At 37.1% G+C, this 13,984-nt stretch overlaps 1 protein-coding gene across 1 annotated transcript in view; it reads left to right on the top strand.

Annotated features, from left to right (window-relative positions):
* EPB41L4A (erythrocyte membrane protein band 4.1 like 4A) overlaps window positions 1-13,984 on the top strand; it is a 275,434-nt gene that overhangs the window by 260,685 nt on the left and 765 nt on the right. The gene's annotated exons all lie outside the window — the stretch shown is intronic.

Genomic DNA, 13,984 nt, shown 5'->3' on the forward strand with positions numbered 1-13,984 from the left:
TGGCCAACATGGCAAAACCCCGTCTCTACTAAAAATACAAAAATTACCCGGGCTTGATGGCGGGCGCCTATAATCCCAGCTACTTGGGAGGCTGAGGCTGGAGAAATCGCTTGAACCCGGGCGGGGTAGGGGCAGAGGTTGTGGTGAGCTGAGATTGCGCCATTTTACTCCAGCCTGGACAAAAGGGCAAAACTCCGTCTCAAAAAAAAGTAAAAAGAAACAGGTCAAATTAATTTTAATAATAATCCAACATATGTTAACTATTTCAACAGGCAATCAATAAAGAATTAATGGAATTATTAAGATATTCTTTTATATCTACTAAGTAATAAAAATCCAGTGTATATTTTATACTTCCAGCACATTTTGGTTCAGACTAGACACATTTCAAGTGTTCAGTAGCTCATGGGGCTAGGCATAGGAAGACTGGAGGTGAACTTTGAGCAGATGTGTGAAGGCGGTTATGCAAGATCTGGGGACAGGAGGCTTTGGCCAGTGTGGCTGGAGTAGAGTAAGGAGTACAGAGTGACAAGATGCAGCTGGAGAGCCAGGCAGGAGCAAGGCACTTAGGGCCTTGTCACATAGGGTAAGGTAATGGGATTTTATGCTGAAATCTTAGAGTTGATTAATTATCACCACAAAAATAAAGCAGAGTTTGTTAATTGACTTTTTTCCTGATAACCATAACTCCTTGAAGGGACAGGAATGGCAGCAAGACAAGTTGTATGATGACAACTAGGTCTCCATGTTTCTCTAAGTTGCAGCAGAGATTCATCCAGAGACCAGTCTTAGCACCTTCGTTGTTTCTTGGAAACCTAATTCTATAAAAGAAAGAAAGAAAGAGAAGAAAAAGAGGTTATCTCCAAATACATCAAGTTATATACATTAAATACAACTTTTTGTATCTCAGTCATACCTCAATAAAGTGGTTAAAAAAAAAAGAAAAAAGAAAATTCAGGCTCACAGCCCAGTGGTCATCACACAAAGACTAGCATGAATGATAACAAAATCAATCTGGAGACAATGACTGTACAGAAGTAGTAAATGTATAATTATTACAAGAAGGTAAGTAACTCCAGACTTCATTAGGAAGTCACTGTAACATCTGGGGCAGAAGGAAGATTGTGGAAGGATGGCAATACCACCAAGACTGTCCTTTAAAGACAGCGAAAGGCACAGTGTGGGGATTACAAAACACCTTAGTCTTGCCTTCTTGCTAGGCAAAGTCGATGACAAGTTTTGGCTGTGTCCTCACCCAAATCTCATTTTGAATTGTAGTTCCCATACTCCCCACGTGTTGTGGGAGGGAGCTGGTGGGAGGTAATTGAATCATGGGGTTGGTTGCCTTCATGTTGTTTTCGTGATGGTGAATGAGTTCTCGGGAGATCTCACCAGATCTTTGCTCCGCTCTTCTTCCTGCTGCCATGTGCAAAAGGATGTGTTTGCTTCCCCTTCCGCTATGATTGTAAGTTTCCTGAGGCCTCCCCAGCCATGCTGAACTGTAAGTCAATTAAACCTTTTTCTTTTATAAATTATCCAGTCTTGGGTATGTCTTGATCGGTAGCATGAGAATGGACGAATGCAGTGAGAGAGGAAATTTTCTTGGACTGGGGCAGCCAGCATACCTAGGTTTATATCTCCCTCTGACATTTGCTCCCTTAGGTATGTGACCACCATTGTGAACCTGAGTTTCCTCATTTAAAGGTAATAACTACACACATGTACTATTTAGGTTAGTTTAAAGAATTAAGAAAGGTTTGTGGAATCACATAGCATTGTGTGTGGTACATAATGACATCCAATAAATGACTCATATGAGCTAGACTTTTCCTCTCTTTTATCCCTACCCCAAATATGGAACCTTCTTGGATTGAGGTCTTATGAAAGGGGGAAACATGTTGTTTTTCTTTTAATGGCTTTACATTATTGCTCCCACTTTCCTCTTTTCTCTTCTTCCCTTTGTATCTGCTCCCCAAACTTTCCAAAATTAGGCAGAGGAAAGGCATTTGTTCCAATTATTGGATCAGTGTTGGGTATTAGGAAATCAATTCAAAATCCTTCCTCTCCCCTGTCTGCTTCAGCCTCCCGAATCCTGGTACAGAAAACCCAATTATTAAGTACAGGTAAGCAGAAAGGACATGAGAAGAAGGTAGTGGATATTTTCTACCTAGTCTGTGCTTCCTCCTTGCCTGCTGGACCGAGGCACTGTGTAAGGATGTTCAAGCCACACAGTGGTATTGCAAATGTGAAGCAACCTTGGTTTCCCTGTGTGGAAGGCAGAATAATAATCTCTCCCCAAAAGACATTCATGTCTTAATCCCCAGAACCTGTGAATATGGTGAAATACATAGCAGAAGGGGCTTTGTATATGTAATTAATATTAGGAACCTTGAGATAGGGGGATAAAGATGGAAGAAGGCAGCAGAAAAGTTAGAGATTTGGTAGAAGGGAAGGCAGGAGAAATAGACATGAGAGGGACTCAACCCTCCATTGCTGGCTTTGAAGATGTAGGAAGGGGCCAGAAGCCAAAGAATATGGGCAGCCTCTAGGGCTGGGAATGACCCTCAGCTGACAGCAAAGAAGCAGGGATTTCTGTCCTACAGAGCTGTGAGATAATGAATGTTTGTTGTTTTAAGCCACTAAATTTGTGTTAATTTGTTATGGTAGCAAGAGCAACCTAATATACCCTATAAGGGGTAGACAGTAAGTGAGCTTTATTTGTTACTCCACCCTTTCTTGTCCTATCCTGATTTTTTCATTAGGAGTGGAAATGAGAGTTTTGCATTTTAAAATAATTAATCCATATAAAGCTGACTTTTGCTGATAGTGAGTGCTAAGGATAACCAGTTGTTCTAAGATGGTTTATCAATAGCTCATCTTTTCTACACAGATTTACCATGCCACTATCATCACAGATCAGGGTTTTTGTGTTTGTTTGTTTTTGTTTTTCTTTCTTTTTGTATGGATGTACCTTTACAGTGTCTATTCTGTCCTACTGCTCTATTTGTCTCTCCTGTGTCAATATTACACTGTCTCAATTATTATATTTTTATAATGTCTTGATATTTGCAGTGGCAAATACCCTGCCCTCCCACATCCATATCGCCACCCAGACACCATTATCTTTTTCAGGGAAGTCTTGGCTATTATTGTCCTTTTTCTCTTGCACATAGTTTTTAGAATTAGATTGTAAAGTTCAGTGAATCGAACTGGTCCACTTTTGCTTTGACTTGGACTCCTTCTACCTTTTGGTAATCATTGTTTGATGATGCTTGTCTTCAGGATTATGCTGCTAAAGCCATATTTCATCTTTTCATCGAACTTTACAATCAATATAAAGATTGTTGGGATTTTTATTGGAATTGCATTGGATCTGTGATAAACTGAAGGAGAGTTGACATCTATATGAAAATGGTATGTGTGATAGTTGATTTTATGTATCAACTCTGGATCACAGGATCCTCAGTCATCTAGGTAAACATTATTTCTGGGTGTGTCTTTGAGGATGTTTCCAGAAGAGATTAGCATTTGAATCAATAAACTGAGTAAAGGAGATTTACTTCCTCATTGTGGGTGGCATCACTTAATCCTTTGGAGGCCTGAATAGAACAAAAAAGGGGAGAAAGAAAGGATTTACTTGCTGTTTGCCTGACTCTATCAGCTGGAACATTAATCTTCTGCCCTCAATTCCCCTGGTTCTCAGGCCTTTGGAATCTACACCACCTGCTCTCTGGCTATTCCACTGGCATTCTTGGGCCCCTAGCTTAGAGACAGCATCTTAGCACTTCTCAGCTACCATAATTGCATGAGCCAGTGCTCCTAATGTTTCAGCATGTGTGTATGGTGTGTGTGACACTTTTATGCCTTTTTTATTGTTTATTGGATTAGGGAAGTTTCCTTCTATTTCTACATTGCTAATAGTTTTTTTTTTTTAATTGTGAGTGAATGTTGAATTTTATTACTTTTTCTGTCTCTATGGATGAACATATGGGTTCTTTTTTTGTTATTATGGTGAATTGCATTAATACATGTTCTAATATTAAACCAATTTTGCATTTCTGGAAGAAACAAAACATGTCATTTCAAAAAGTATTCTGTTTAGAGTTACTGCAGTTCTGTTTATGGATGAGACTGTAGTTATTTTTTTATACTGTCTTTTAAAATTTGATAGTAAAATTACATAGATACCTACTTAACATTAATAATTTGTTTCTGAAAATTAGATGTTCTGTTCAAAAACAGAGTCTATTTCTCTTTATTTTAAATGGCAAAATTATAATGGATTACTTGTGAACCCAAACGAATTTCCTAAAATGTAAGTAAAATATGGTAAACCTATATTAAATTTGCTTCCTGACCCCCAAATAATATAGTTGTTGACAAATAGTTGCTTTGTTAGCAGTAATAGAGTTTCTTTCATTGTAATTGCTTTTCTGCTTGTTTTGCTTCCTTTTCTATAAACTTCTTCAACACTTTCTTGACTTTTATTCAGTCTCATTGTTTTTTTTTTTTTTTTTTTTTGAGACGGAGTCTTGCTCTGCCGCCCAGGCTGGAGTGCAGTGGCCGGATCTCAGCTCACTGCAAGCTCCGCCTCCCAGGTTCCCGCCATTCTCCTGTCTCAGCCTCCCGAGTAGCTGGGACTACAGGCGCCGCCACCTCGCCCGGCTGGTGTTTTGTATTTTTTAGTAGAGACGGGGTTTCACTGTGTTAGCCAGGTTGGTCTCGATCTCCTGACCTCGTGATCCGCCCGTCTCGGCCTCCCAAAGTGCTGGGATTACAGGCTTGAGCCACCGCGCCCGGCCCCAGTCTCATTGTTATAATTAGGAGGAAGATGTGGTGGTGGGGAAGAAATATGAAAGTCACTCTAGAAATGTGTCAGAGAATGATTCACACTGAGGATGAAACAGTAACGCCTCTTGTATCATCAGTGGCATTTGTGTGGAACATCCCTGTCACTGATATTCAGGATGCTTTTGGATATGCTGACACATGATGCTGTCATATTACTAATTGTGTTTGTGATGTATCTCAAAGCATTTGCTACACTCTTTTTTTGGTTGTTGTTAAAAATGTTGTATTGAGTTTTGGGATCTAAAATATAATTTTTTTCTATATAAATATAATCTGAAATGTTGTATGATGTTATGGTCCTAAATACAAGAGGTAACTTAGTGGGAAAATATAAATCTGTGGAGTATTCCTGTACTCGCTTTATAAAGTAATCTGAAGAACTATTCCTCTTTTTCTCTTACCTGAAAGTTTTTGTGTAATGTCAGAATTCTTTTTCTTAATTAAAAAATTCCACTTTTAAGACTAAGTCCAGTATTTTCTTTGTGGGACAATTTTAAACTACTGATTTCAATTTCCTTAATGGACACGGGACCATTCAGGTGTTCTAGTTCTTCGGTCAGTTTTGATAAGTATACATTTCCTGCACGTTTTTAAATATGTTGGTAGGAAGTTATTCCTTATAGTATCTGATTATCTTTTGAAATCTCTGCTTTTCCTTCAGGTATGTTTCTTTTTCATTCTTAATGTGTGCTAGAGGATTGTGAATTTTATTAGTAATTATTTAGTATTTTAAACTTCATTGATACTACTTTTTCTGTTAGCATAATTTATATCCAGCATTTATGTCACTTTAGCAATAATAAATCACTCCACATTTGTTAATCAAGTTCTTTTCAATTTCAGATTTAAGAAAGTTTTGTGGGGGCTATTTATGCTTGCACAGTGTAACATGGACATTCCATGTTGTTCCAATTTTTGCACAATATAATTTTTTTCATGCTGTGCCTCATTATTAATATCATGTCTTTTAAAATTTCCCTGGAGATTTAGAATAATCATGTAAATTATATGTAAAAAGAATATTGAAGGAAAAACTGTCTCTTTGTTGTGGGTATTTGATTTTAAGATAATGTTTAAAATCATTGTGTAAATTATTGAATGTTAAATATCAAAATGCTGAGCCATTACTGCTTACACAAGAATTACAGTCCACATACATATGTCCAAAGTAAAAACAATATATTTATAGGTAGTGGGAACTATATAAGTCTAGCAAAATGAAAACCTAATGATCATCCTAAAGACCTGAGTGCATTGTGCAGAGTATCCACTGGTGCTGGAAAGCTTACTATGAGTCAGGTGAACTGGAGGATAGTGTCGTGAATGCTCTCAAATGCCGCAGTAGCGGAAGATCCATTTGTCGCTGGGGATTGCAATATTGTATATGTAGTTTAAATTAGCCAGTTTATATTCACACTGGCATCATTAATTTTACCTCTTCTGATACTTATTATTACAGTATTTCCTAATATATTTAAATGTTTTTCAATGTTTTACCAATTAACTTGGCCATATTGGTGTGTGCCAGCTACATACCTGTTTCTAAGTATTTTTGCATTTTCTTCTTTGACTTTTGAGTTATTTAGAGATGTATTTTTAATTTCTGCTGTATGGAGTCTTTTTGAATGTAAGTTATAGTTTTGTTATTTATTTTTAATAATAAGAAGTAATAAAGCTATAAGATTTTGATTTTTTTGAAATTTGTTTTAGGTCCTAATAGGTGGTTAGTTTTTATAAATATTCTGTGGTCTCTACTTGTTGTATGTTATGTTCCATAATATGTCCTTTGCATCTAGCTTATTAACCGTATTAGTCCGATCTTCTATATCCTTACCGATTTTTAATCTGCTTGATCTATCAGCTATTGCATGTTTTAAGGTTTCCCATTATGATATGGATTTGTTAATGTCTCCTTGTATTTCTGTCATTTTTCACCTTCTCTCTGTCTCTCTCTATATATATGTTTATTTTTTCTTTTCTTTTCTTTTTTTTTTTTTGAGACAGTGTCTTGCTCTGTTGCCCTGGCTGGAGTACAGTGGTGTGATCTTGGCTCACTGCAACTTCTGCCTCCCAGATTCAAGCAATTCTCCTGCCTAAGCCTCCCGAGTAGCTGGGATTACAGGTACGTGCCACCATGTCTGGTTAATTTTTTGTATTTATAGTAGAGATGGGGTTTTGCCATGCTGGTTGGCCAGGATGGTCTCCATCTCTTGACCTCGTGATCCACCCACCTTGGCCTCCCAAAATGCTGAGATTACAGGCATGAGCCACTGTGCCTGGCCCCTTTTTCTTTTTTTAAAAATTTTTGAGACAGGGTCTTATTCTTTCAGGTTGGAGTGCAGTGGTTTGATCTCGGCTCACTGCAACCTCCACTTTCCAGGATCAAGCAATCCTCCCATGTCAGCCTCCTCAGTAGCTGGGGACTACAGGTCCACAACACCATGCAAGGCTAATGTTTATATTTTTAGTAGAGACAGGGTTTTGCCATGTTGCCCAGGCTAGTCTCGAACTCCTAAACTGAAGTTATCCACCCTCCTTAGCCTCCCAAAGTGCTGGGATTACAGGTGTGAGCCACTGTACCTGGTCCTTTATATATTTGAAATTATGTTATTATATTGCATCCATATTCATATAATTGATATATCTTACTAGATAACTAAATTTCCATTAATATGTAATCTTTGAATCTGGTAAATTTTTTTTGCTTTGAGAATTTTTTTCTTTATGATTTCACATGAACTTTTATTGGTGTGTATTTGTATGGTTTATCTTTTTTCATCTTATTACTTTCCATTTTTTTGTCCTTATAGTATAGGTATGTCATTGTCATCTTAGTCCATTCCTGCTATAACAAAGTACCTTAGACTGGGTAATTTATCACAACACAAATTTATTTTTTACAGTTTTAGAGGCTGGAAAATCTGAGATTAAGGTGCCAGCAGTGTTTGGGAGGGTCAATTCCTCATAGATGGCACCTTCTTGCTGCATCCCTACAAGGTGAAAGGGGCTAACAGGCTCCTTCAAGCCTTTTTTTAAGGGCACTAATCCCATTCACGGCATAATCACCACCTAAAGGCACCACTTCTTGATACCATCACCTTGGAATTTAGATTTCAACACATGAATTTTGGAGGGACATAAACATTCAGACCATAGCAGTAATGTAAATATCATAAGATTGGATTTTTAAAATATTCTGTTTTATAATCTTTGTCTTTTACTTAGAATATTTAGTTCACTTTTATTTAATGTAAATATTATACCTTTGTTTTAATTTTTACCATTTTATTTTGTTCTTTTCAGCTCTCTGTTTTCTTTTTTTTTTTTCTTCTCTTTCTTTTTTTATATTTTGGTCTTCTATTGGATTTGTTAAAAATTGTTTTTATTTAATATTTTTCTCCTGTCATAGTATGGAAGTTATATGTAGCCAAATTATAGTTTTTCAGGGATTCTCAAATTTTAAGTTGCATATCTAACTTAAGAAAGACTAAATATGGCTGGACGTGGTGGCTCACACCTGTAATCCCAGCACTTTGGAAGGCTGAGGTGGGCGGATCAATTGAGGTCAGATGTTCAAGACCAGCCTGGCCAACATGGTGAAACCCTGTCTCTACTAAAAATACAATAAATTAGACAGGCATTGTGGTGCATGCCTGTAATCCCAGCTGCTAGGGAGGCTGAGGCGGGAGAATTGCTTGAATCCAGGAGGTGGAGGTTGCAGTGAGCCAAGATCATGCCATTGCACTCCAGTTTGAGCAACAAGAGAGAAACCCTGTCTCAAAAGAAAAAAAAAAAAAAAAAAAAGACCAAATATATAAAATAATATGGGACTGGGTGCAGTGGCTCATGTCTGTAATCACAGCACTTCAGGAGGCCGAGGCAGGTGGATCGCCTGAGCTCAAGATTTTGAGACTAGCCTTGGCAACATGGTGAAACCTCATCTTTCCAAGAAACACAAAAATTATCTGGGTGTGGTGGTATGCACCTGTGGTCCCAGCTACTTGGGAGGCTGAGGCAGGAGGATCACTTGAACCCTGGAGGTTGAGGTTGCAGTGAGCCAAGATTGCACCACTGCACTCCAGCCTGGGTGACAGAAAAAGAGTCGGTCTCTAAAATAAATAAAAATAAAATAATATGTAAATATATATAAATATATATTTATTCTCTTCTTGAATAAAAAAAAAAACCAACAAGGACCTTAGAAATGTCTGATGCTAGCTAGCTACCCTTTACCCCACTTAGGTGCTATTGTTCAGTATTTTAATTATATTATTGTATATTTTTAAACTCACAAATTTGACATTATTCTTATCATTTTATACAGTCATTAAATACTTTTTTTTACAGGTTACCACTTCTTTGATCTTCATTCGCTCCTGCATCTCAGACCATCTATTCGAGATAATTTTTTTCTTACTGAAGTATATACTTTAGAGAACCTTTCTACTCTAATTGCAATCTTTGGACCATCAACATCAACATCACTTAGAGAGCTTTTTAGAAATGCAGAATCTCAGATCCCCCCCCAGATATAATGAATCACAATTTGTATTTTAACAACTCCCTAGGTGATTCATATGCAAATTAATGTTTGAGAAACTGCATATAGGCTCATTTAGTGAGGGTCTACTCATTCTAAACTCTCATAGCGTTTATTTGTCTGAAAATGTCTTTGTTTCACTCTCATTTTTGAAAGGGATTTTGCTGGGTACATGATTTTAAATTAATGGTTATTTTCTCTTAGCACTTTGAAACTAGTATTTCCTATAATAGGAGTGAATATATAAAATGAATATGCCTTATATTTTATGGAAAAAGTCAGAGGTCAGTCTAATGGTTGTTCCTTACCAAATAATCTGTCTTTTCTTTTCTTTCTTGGATGATCTGAATTTTATTACAATATGAGTAGATGTGAGTTTCTTTTTATTTAACCTAACTATGACTAACTGGGATTCCTGAATCTGAGACTTGGTGTTTGTCTTCTTTAGCTTTATCTTCCGACTCACTAATTCTCTTTTCAGCTGTTAATACTGAGTTTTTAATGTCAGTTATTATACGTTATATTTCTAGGAGAGTTCCCTTTGGTTTTTTTCAAAGATGTAGGTAATTTATGGTATCTTTTGCTTTTTTGTTATGCAACCTCTTTTATGTCTTGAAATATATTAAACACACTATTTGATACTCTGATACTCTGATTGACAGGGTCTAACTGTTTTAGCTGACTCTCACTTGTTGCTCATTTTCTTGTGGGTTTGTCATTGTCATTTTCTTTTTCAGTGTGAACTGATGTTGTTTGGAAATTAATTTGTGATAACCATTTGGGTCTGTTCCTCTTGAAAGCATTTATGGTTTGGTTTTGCTGGAACTTGGAGTACCACTGACTTGGGAGCACTCAGACTACACATAGTATAAATTTTTACCCCATTCTATATGAGGGAGGGCTGGTGTTAGTCATTTTCAAGGAAAACTTTCCTCCCTGTTTTATCCTTTTTCATACTTTGTAGGCTAATTATCCCCACTGTTTCTCTTCCGTAGGGTGATCTCCCTCCTCTCCATTCACTTACTGAGGATGTTACTTTTCAGAGAACACAACTTTATACATGGGTCATAATCCTACCATATCTTGCACAGGCCTCATGTCTTATCTCCTAACTCCCTCCTGGCCCTGTGGAAGCCTAAGCTCTAAGCCACCAGGGATGAGCAAATGTCCCAGGCAAATCCCAGCTCCAGAACTTGCTTTGGATTCCTGTTATTTTTTATTTGTGGCCTCTGGGGACTTCCCATATTTTTTCAGCCAACTCAGCCATGCATTTACAACAATATTTTAAAATATCTTATCCAGTATTTTTATTTGTTCTGAATTAGAGGATTTCTCTGCATAGCTCTCCTGCCATATTGCAGACACAAAGCACCTTTTGAGGTTTTTTTTTTGGTCAATTTGTTCCTTGAAAAACTATCCAGTTTAAGAACATTAGAAGGGCTTATCACTAATCCTGCTTTTTCAACTAACAAGCTATGCATAAAGGTAACAATTTTTTCCAAAATAATTCATAATTTAGAGTGCTCACAAAGTCTCTCTCTGTCTTTTTTTTTTTTTTTTTTTTTTTTTGAGATGGAGTCTTGCTCTGTCGCCTAGGCTGGAGTGCAGTGGCATGATCTCAGCTCACTGCAACCTCCGCCTCCTGGGTCAAGCGATTCTCCTGCCTCAGGCTCCCAAATGGTTGGAATTACAGGCATGTGCCACCACGCCTGGCTAACATTTTAGTAGACGGTGTTTCACCATGTGGTCAGGCTCAACTCCTGACCTCAAATGATATGCCCGCCTCAGCATCCCAAAGTGCTGGGATTACAGGCATGAGCCACCATGCCTGGCCAAAATCTCTTTCTTAAAGTAACTTGGTCTAATTCTTTGGGAACCTGACAAAATTATATTCAGTAGTTCATTTAAAATAAGATGATGAGAATAGCCAGAACGTTTTTTTTTCTATTGCTGCTGCACAAATTCACCCAGAACAATTTAGAAAAATAGTAGTGAAGAAGTATTAACTCCTTTTCAAATACTAGATATGAAATATTCTGAATTTTACAAGGTAATTAAATTAGCATGGTAATTGCACAGGCTTTCCCTTTCAGTGCAATGGAAGATATAACTCAGAAACAGTTCTTAGTGTATGTTGGACCTTAGTCTTAAATATTCCAAATCAGCAGAGGAGGGGGGACTTATCCAACACACATTGCTGGCAACAGTGATTTGCCATTTGGAAAAAACAAAAAAGAGATTTACTTGATATTAAAAAGCAAAATAATGCCTATGTAGTTTAAAAATTAAATGGAAATAGTCACATGATAGAAAGGCTAAGTGAAAATATTTTATTGTTAAAAAACACTTACTAAGCATAAAAATCAATGGCTATTTCTGAGATGTGGCAAGAAACTGGTTACAATGAGTGATGAAGTAATAGAGACTTTTCTTCCCTTTTGAACCATGAGAAAGTATTCTTTCAAAACAAATATTGCCTTTCAGAATAAAATGTATTTAAAAAATAAATAAACAAATGAAATAAGAAAATAACTGTTAGTCTTGATTTGGGAAAATCTAAAACTCTCTGTGTCTAAAGTAATAATTAAAGAGAAATTCCATGCATCAATTGATGAAATTCTTATAATAAACGTAATTAAAACAAATATAACCCTAATTTTAAAATATTCATGTTTATCCATATGAATACTGGGAAATCATCAGAGCTAAAGTCAAAAAGAGACATTTCACAAAAGAGAAACATGAATTCTAAAACATACCAAAGAAACCTATGGAAACTACTTTTGTATAGTAATACTATTATATTATATAGTAATACTATTATAGTAATACTATTTAACTCTCAATTTTCCAATTTGTTTTTCTGCTGTTTATGTTTATTTATTTTTTTATTATTGTTATTTCACTCTGTCACCCAGCTGGCGTGCAGTGGCACTATCTCGGCTCACTGCAGCCTTCACCTCCTGGGTTCGTGCAATTCTCCTGCCTCAGCTTCCCAAGTAGCTGGAACTACAGTCATGCACCATTGTGCCCAACTAATTTTTGTATTTTTAGTAGAGACGGGGTTTCACCATGTTGGCCAGGCTGGTCTAAAATTCCTGACCTCAGGTGATCCACTTGCCTGGACCTCTCAGAGTGCTGGCATTACAGGCGTGAGCGACTGCACTAAGCCTGTTTTTATCAAAAGCCAGGTAGGCCTATGTTTGGAAAGGCCTTGTCTTTTGCATTCATTTTTTTCTTATTTTGGGGGTGTAATTAGCCTTAATTTTTTTTTCTCATATGGAATTTTCATTATGGATTTGCTAATCCTTTTTTTTAATTTTTTTATTCTCTGTTGCCCAGGCTGGAGTGCAGTGGCACAATCTTGGCTTCCTGCAGCCTTTGCCTCCTGGGTTCAAGTGATTCTCCTGCCTGAGCCTCCCCAGTAGCTGGGGCCACAGGCACACGCCATCACACCTGGCTAATTTTTGTACTTTTAGTACAGACGGGGTTTCACTATGTTGGCCAGGCTGGTCTCGAACTCCTGACCTCAGGTGATCCGCCTGCCTCGACCTCCCAAAGTGCTGGGATTACAGGCGTGAGTCCCCACACCCAGCCCGAATTTGATAATCTTTATGCTAAATGTGTTCACATAAAAATGATGTGATTAAGGTGTGGTTCGTCTTAATTTGATAACAGAGATTTTCTGTAAAATCTCTTCTGCACCACCATTTTAGAGATCTTACTTGAAGTGCTGACTTGTCAATGACAGAGATACTGGAGACTGCTAAGTGAACGCTAATTCAAGAAATTCCTTAATGGCTCTGATGTTACTACATGTAGAAAACCACCAGGTGGCAGTACAAGCCAAGCTCAAAATCCGTACTAATTTAGAGCAGCACATCCACACGATTACACTTTAATTGGAATAAATGAACAACTGAATAGTCATATTGGAGTAGAATCACCACATTTTCCAGGTGTTTTAAACCTGGTTTTTATATTTTTTATATTTATTTTTCCAACGTGAGGCTTTTTTAAAAGAAAAATCTCTTCTAATTACGTATAAAAGACCTGTTTTAATAGGTTACATCTTATGCATTCCAATTGAGACAAGTAGGAAACATCTTTGAGTGGTAAGATTCCTGTACTGCAGACTCTATGTGCTAAGCTAACCAGGAGGAAAAAGCTGGTGCTTCAGTCAGGAGTCAACTTGCCAGTAGCAATGAGGGTTAAATTATTAATAGACGTTTCTTCTGTGGTTAGGCAGCTCAACTGGTCTTAATTTTTTTTTTTTAAGTCAGGTATGATTTGGTTGCTGTGCTTAGTCACACATCTGGAATAAATAGTTGCTAGACAAAAATAATTTTTTAATATTTTTATGACTAAATATATGTGGCATGTGTTTCATGTCCTCACATTGCCAAGGATATTTTTAGAAAAATCTGTTTCCGTCAGTAACTTTGCTCTTAGCTTGATGGTGCAAGAGTCTTTGGGGAGAGCAAACAGCATTGGAACATCCTCTGTTCCTGTGGGACACAGTTACTCAAACAGCACAGAACACAAAAACTGGGTTTCTAATGAGTGACTGTTCATGTATTAATGTTAGTATTT

This window comes from Chlorocebus sabaeus, chromosome 23 (genome assembly GCF_047675955.1).
Source record: "Chlorocebus sabaeus isolate Y175 chromosome 23, mChlSab1.0.hap1, whole genome shotgun sequence".
In the NCBI taxonomy this organism is placed as follows: Eukaryota; Metazoa; Chordata; class Mammalia; order Primates; family Cercopithecidae; genus Chlorocebus; species Chlorocebus sabaeus.